Below are 7,251 nucleotides of genomic sequence, written 5' to 3' on the forward strand. Positions count from 1 at the left end.
AGCTATTAATCTTCTGAACTCCACAGACCCATCCTTATGTCAATAAAATGGTCTAATCGTACATAAATCTCAAGGTAAAAATGTGTACCAATGTTGGAGCTAAACACTATGTAGCTATAAAGAAGGGAACTTTTGTTTCCCTATTCACTGCTATCAGTAACACACACACACACACAGCTGCGACCCACAAGCCACTTCTTATCACCATCTTATCAGAAATGGTTACATGTATTTCTTTTCTATCTTTTCACTTACTTAATTTCTATTCTCATCTTCTCATTTTTGTATTTCTAGTTATTATTTTCTTTATATCTTTTGCTTTTTACAATGTTTCTCTTTATTTTTTACTCTTTTATAGTTTTCTTTTACTTTTCACCTTCTCGTACATTATAGAATATTCTTAAACGTCATAATTCTTTTATCTTTTCCTACAATGTCTATTCATGCATTGTGTAAAATGTTCGCTATCCTTGTTCACTATCCTTTTTCTTTCCATTCTTAAATTTATGTGGCTTCAAACTTTTCACTTTCATCGTACGTTATGAAGAACACAAACTTTATGACACAGTTGATAACCTCCACTCACTTTAGCCCGTATTTAGAAAAGGTTTGCTCTCTCACACGACAATATTGCAAGGCCACAGATACAACTAGCCGGGTTTTCAAGACAGCTTCTCCTTATGATAAACTAAAAATCACGCCAATCCATCACCAGAAACATAAAAATACCCTTAAAAACACGAGTATCTTCAACTGGAGCCTTTGGAAAGCAGTGATGGTGAGAGAGCAAAGCATTTCAGAATACAAGCCACCACAACTAGTATCCACCACCACCACCACTGCAGCAGCCAAACCCAAACACGTCACGGCAAGGGAAAACAAGACGAATTATGACCACCGGAGTCCTCAGCATAAAAAAAGAAACTATATTGCCTTCGTCTGCTTTAACTAATATGAGGCGGCGCGCGGGGTGTAAAGAACGGAGAGGAAAGGTCACAGTCGGAAAAAAAGACGGTATGTGTGTATCAAAGAACACACACACGCACACACACGCACACTACCACCACCACTACCTCCTCTGAGGCACACCACCACTCGACTGGCTAATGACCATATTTTGAAACACTGCCCCTCACCACCACTACTTTCACGAGCTTCTAGTTAAGAGAACATTGGTTTTTAAGAGTATTTTTGTTTCTAGTGACAGATTGATGTGATTCTTACATTGTTAATAGGGTAGACACTCGAGAACTCGGTGTATAATCTTTGTGGCCTTAGAAAACAGTCGTGGTGAGAGAGCGTTTCAGAATACAAACTAAGTGACGTTGACTCGCAAATGTTTCATAGTTCCATCTCTTTTCGTTTCACCAAGGTTTGGGGAAGTTCTGTTCATTCTTAAGGTAGTTTTCGTGATTTTAGGCGTTTGTTTCACTTCGGTTCGGCATCGTTAGTGAGAGAAAACACCTGTGAATGCCTGAGTGATTGTCTTTTTTTTTCTTGAGCTAGTGTTTGTGAGAGAACGAAGCTTGGTGAAGAATGGAGCCAGGGAACTAAAGTGAAGTACAAGGAACAGGACAATGCAGCTATAGGAAAAGTCATTACGCTTCCTTGAACACATTAACGAGAAATGTAACGAAAATAGAGAATTGTTTCTTTGCTAATCTACGTATTGTTGAAGGACACACACACACACACACACACACACACACACACACGGCCCGGTAGCTCAGTGGTTAGAGCGCTGGCTTCACAAGCCAAAGGACCGGGGTTCGATTCCCCGGCCGGGTGGAGATATTTGGGTGTGTCTCCTTTCACGTGTAGCCCCTGTTCACCTAGCAGTGAGTAGGTACGGGATGTAAATCGAGGAGTTGTGACCTTGTTGTCCCGGTGTGTGGTGTGTACCTGGTCTCAGACCTATCCCAAGATCGGAAATAATGAGCTCTGAGCTCGTTCCGCTGGCTGTCTCGTCAGAGACTGCAGCAGATCAAACAGTGAAACAGTGAAACACACACACACACACACACACACACATTCATAACCCTTCACACTTCGATCGACTTGCTATCTGTAACGGTATTGAAAGTTGAAGATTAAACTGAATCAATGGAAAAGAAAATAGAATAGAAAAAGTTCCCTAGTCACTGTGTTCATTTCAGGATTTTATTGACGTGAAATCAAGCAGAAGTAGTTTAGTAGTTTGATTTTTTTGCTGTTTATTCATTTTCAAAGAGAAAGATTGCTTGAGTACAAAAAATAATAAATGAATAAATTAATAAAAGGAATAGAGATGCGTGTGGTGTTAATGAACTGTGAGAAGCGAAGCTGAATAACACGAGTAATGAATGACAACTTTGACCTATATTCTGAAAGACTTCCTCGCCTCACAGCACCTTCACTATTTTCAAAAGACTCAGTTGAAGTGACACGGGTTTTAAGAATGTTTTTGTAATTTTAGTGACATGTTAACAAGTTTTCTGCATTACCAGCAGGAAAAATGCTCTTTAGAACTCGGCTAATCGTCTCTGTGGTCTTTGAAAATGGTCGCGGTGAGAGAGGGAAGCGTTGCTGAATATGGTGCAATGACACACCGCCACTCAAACACTCCTTTTAAATACACTACCATCTTTTCTCACCGTCCATCCGTTCGGTACTGCTTGTCTTGTTTCATATATGGAAAAGGTGTTTATGAATATGCTATTTAAATGTATCCTCAAGTTTTATTGTTCTTTTCTATTATATTTGCTATCTTTTATTGATTTATTTTTATTTGTAGAACATTCTATATTTCCATTTCTTCCATCTATGACTACGAAGTAAATATATGATAAAGTGTTTATGGATACACTATTTAAATACGTTCTCACGTTTTATTCTGTTTGTTGTTTTCTATAATGTGTAATAACTTTTATTCATCTACTGTCATCTATAACGCATTCTATATTTCCGTATTTTTTCCATCTATGACTACGAGGCAAATGGACAAGAGAAACTAGTTACTTCCGTTATCTGAAAGTCAATATTCTTATCCTTACCATCAAAGTATTAAGAGGAGAGGTGTATAGGCCTGATGATCTCTTGCAGCTTCCCTCACTTAACTTTACTCTTATGTACACGCGCAGTACACTCGACCTTTCAATATTATCGTCCTTTCAACGTTACGTCTCGATTCTTACACATGTTTTCAGTCTTACAACTCGTCGAACAGATCACTAACTTTCCTTTCTACCATTATCCAATCCTCAAGTTTAGCTCACCACTGACCCATCGCTTATCCGGCATTTTTCTTCTCTTCCCACTATTACATAACGCACAAGTTCTCACTCCTATAAGTTGTCCTGCACACGTTACTGATCTGAGTGTCGCGATGCAGAACTAACGAAAACTCAGATCTCTTCCACTACAGCCTGCACAAAGTAATGAAGATGACCCATAATCCCTCCAGACGCTCCACGATCATACCAGTGGCGGCCTTAGCAGTAGTAGTAGTAGTAGAAGTAGTAGTAGTAGTAGTAGCAGTAGTAGTGGTGGTGGTGGTGGTAGTAGTAGTAGTAGTAGCGGTAGTTAGTGGTTGTAATCGTATTAGAGCATGAAACAGTCACTGAACTATCGCTAAAACTGCCACAGAATCAATGAACTAAATGTATAAATGAATGAATAAATAAAAAAAAAAGATAAATGAATAAATAAATTGTATGTGTGTGTGTGTGTGTGTGTGTGTGTGTGTGTGTGTCGAGCCAGCAGGAACGCACACCTTGGCCTCCACGTCAGAGCTCGCCGCGCGCTTGACTACATACATCTCAGATTCTAACCCATGTGCACCCTTGTTCTCTCTCATCCCGCCCCGCCTCGCCCTGTCCCGCCCCTCCCAAGTAAACATGCGCCTCAGTCGTCTCTGCTCGCCCCGTCCCGCCCCGTCCCGCCTCACTGGATCCCCGCTTCAGTCTGGTGAGGTTAAATGCCTGTTCTGCTTACTATATGAACTGATGGCCGCTTCCTCACACGTTTCTGCGTCTCATCTTTACTTTTGGCGAGGTTTTATGGGAGTTACCTCTGGATTAGCAGTTATGGAAAGGTGATAATGATTAGGAGAGAGAGAGAGAGAGAGAGAGAGAGAGAGAGAGAGAGAGAGAGAGAGATTACTGAGACGCATTTTTACCATGAGTTTTGGGTGTGATTAGACGATTTTACTGACATTAGGGAGAGTCTATGGAGGTCAGATTAATGGCCACAGTCTTCACTATTTTGATCCCTCACGTAAGTTTCTGAAGCTGTATAAAATCGTCATATAGTAAGCAGAATGAATATGAAAACACGCCATGGTACTGAATGGGTTAAGTACACTGTTATCCCTTTCAATCACCATCTATAAAGGATTATCACTCCAGTCTACCTAAACTAGTTCTATCCAATTCTTCTACAAAAAAAAAGGTTCCTTAGCGAATAGATGGTTGAGCCCTTCTAACTGTTACATTGGCACTATGATATTTTTGGTTTCAGTGCAGTAAGTCTAAGTTTTACCCGGTGGATGAGATTACAAACACTACATCAGTTATCATTTATGTACTCACTCACCACCTTTGCCATCAGTCATGTCCCTTAACCCCTTCAGTACCAGGACGCGTTTTCATATTTGTTCTGATTATTATTTGGTGATTTGATACAGCTTCGGAAACTTATGCGGGGATTAAAATAGTGAAGACTGTGGCCATTACTCTTCTGACATCCAAAGACGCATCCTAATGTTAATAAAATGATCTAATCACACCCAAAACTCAAGGTAAAATGCCTCCCAGTACTCTGAACCACTGACTCGCAAACTGTGCTCCTTGACTACCAACAAAGTGCCCTGCCTTTTCTAGATAGCTATATGTTCTTGAATGTGTTCCTTTAATCAGGGCTGCATTACATTGGCCACAGGGTTGATGGGCCGTCAAGATCCAAGATGTATGTACAGTCCCTCCCTTCGGTCATCACTTTGCGTTGTCTGCGGTCAGTGGCCTATTGTGAACCACCTGCTTGGACTCATCATATCCTTTCTTTTCTTCTTCTTTTTTTTTTTTGCCATCACCCTAGCATGAGTATTAGATCCTTTATTTATTCATTTATTTATTCATTTATTTACTGTAACTTTCTTGCGTGAATATTAGGCCATTTTTTTTTTTTTTTTTTTTTTTTATTTATTGTAACTTTCTTTTGACTTTCTGTGTATTTATTTCACATATATACATTTGTTTCTTGTCCTTAATGTAACCTTTTTTTTATTGATTTATATTTTTATCTATTTATTTTTATTCTTTATTTATCTTTTTTTTTTAGCCATATCAAAAAATGTTAACATACGTACACATTCAGACTTTCATACACGCTTCATTCACACTTGTATCCGACACAAATTCCTCCCCATTACCTGTGCTGACTGGAACGTGTTTCGGATACGAGTCGAAGCAGGCGTGGCGGTTCACAGCTGATGATTAACAGATTGGCAACTCTAGTGATGAGGGCGGAAATGGAGGGAACCGTAACTTGTTTCTCACACTAAGCAATAACTATGTAGGCCTTTTTCTAACTCCTTTTATTGTCCTTGGTCAGTTTTTCCCTCTTAAAAAACTTTGAGAACCTCTGACCTAAACCAATGTACCTGATTATAGACTGCTGCGCCATTCCTCCCTATCTTCTGTCTCTCACTACAATAGCTTTCCAAGGCCACAGGGAAAACTAGCTGGGTTTTCAAGACAGTTTTTCCTTTTAATAAACTAGAAGTATTGCCAGTTTAATCACTAGAACCATAAAACACCCTTAAAAACGCTTTATTCTCTCACTACGACAATTTTGCAAGGCCACAGAGACAACTAACCGGGTTTTCAAGAGAGTTTCTCCTTTTGATAAACTAGAAATCTTGCCAATCTATCACCAGATTAATTCCTCATAAGCAGGTTTTCTCCAGTCCTTTTCAGGTCTAGAAATGACAGTTGCCTTCCTTGGATGGTTCTCAAGACCTTAAGACTTGTCAAAATTAGGCAGTATATGTTTTTTTATTTTTTTTTCACAGGGTTTATGGTAAAATATCATCAGTTAGCTATTACAACGCTATACTATTGATCCCACACAGCCATCAAAGTTTATTAGCCCCTTCAGTGCCATGACGCGTTTCCATTTTCATTCTGCTTACTATTTGGTGATTTTTAAACACCTCCAGAAACTTATGTGGGGATTAGAATAGTGAAGACTGGCTATTAATCTTCTGACCTCCATAGACCCTTCCTAATGTTAATAAATTGGTCTAATCATACACAGATCTCGAGGTAAAATGTGTCCCAGTACTGAAGGGGTTAATAACACTGGTCTGCGTTTCAAAACTTTTTTGAAAAGGTCAATGGTTTTCCAACTGATTTATGACCATTTTTGCATGCTGAATTAAAAAAATACAGTTTATTTTCCCGGGTCAGGTCTGGTTTCTAAGATACAGTCAACTTCTTTTCCAGCATATTTTTCCAAAATATTGCAATCCATGCGTTTATGGGCTTTGCTTTTGCAAAACCAGGTAGTGGGTAACCTTTAATAAATATTTTCATTTCCGTTTTTAGGTCTATAAAAATGGATTGGAAGTGTAAAAAACATCCTAATAGGTTTTGTTACATCTGCGGACATGTTATTCTTCCAGACCGTCAAGCAAAAATCACTGATTTTGTGAAGAAGGCATATCACGCTTACTTTGGAGCCAAAATATCTATTGCAAAATATGTGTAGAGAACTTACGGGATTGGAGGAACAAGAAAAGGAAGAGTGTGCCATTTGGTGTCCCAATGGTGAGGAGGGAAGGGAAAGATCATGTTACCGACTGCTACTTTTGCATGACAAATCTAAAAGGCATCAATCGCAAGAACAAGCACCATGTTCAATACCCTGATGTTCCTTCTGTCATAAAGCCAGTCCCCCATGTCCCCGATCTTCCTGTTTCTGAGCCAAATGTCACCATGGAATCTAGTTCTGATTCCGAATCTAGTGACATGATTGATACAGCTAAGTGTGATTAATACAGGCCGGAAGACGACGACCAACAGGTGCGTTTGACCCAAGCCGAACTCAATGACCTGACATGAGACCTAAACCTTTCAAAGGAGCCTACCCAGCTACTGGGTTCTCATTTTCGAGAGAAACGTTTACTGGCGCCAGGAACAACATTCTATTGATGTCAGAACCGTGAGAGAATTAAGAATTTTTTTCATGTTTGATGAAGTATCTTCACTGGTT

The sequence above is a fragment of the Portunus trituberculatus genome, chromosome 17 (assembly GCF_017591435.1).
Source record: "Portunus trituberculatus isolate SZX2019 chromosome 17, ASM1759143v1, whole genome shotgun sequence".
In the NCBI taxonomy this organism is placed as follows: Eukaryota; Metazoa; Arthropoda; class Malacostraca; order Decapoda; family Portunidae; genus Portunus; species Portunus trituberculatus.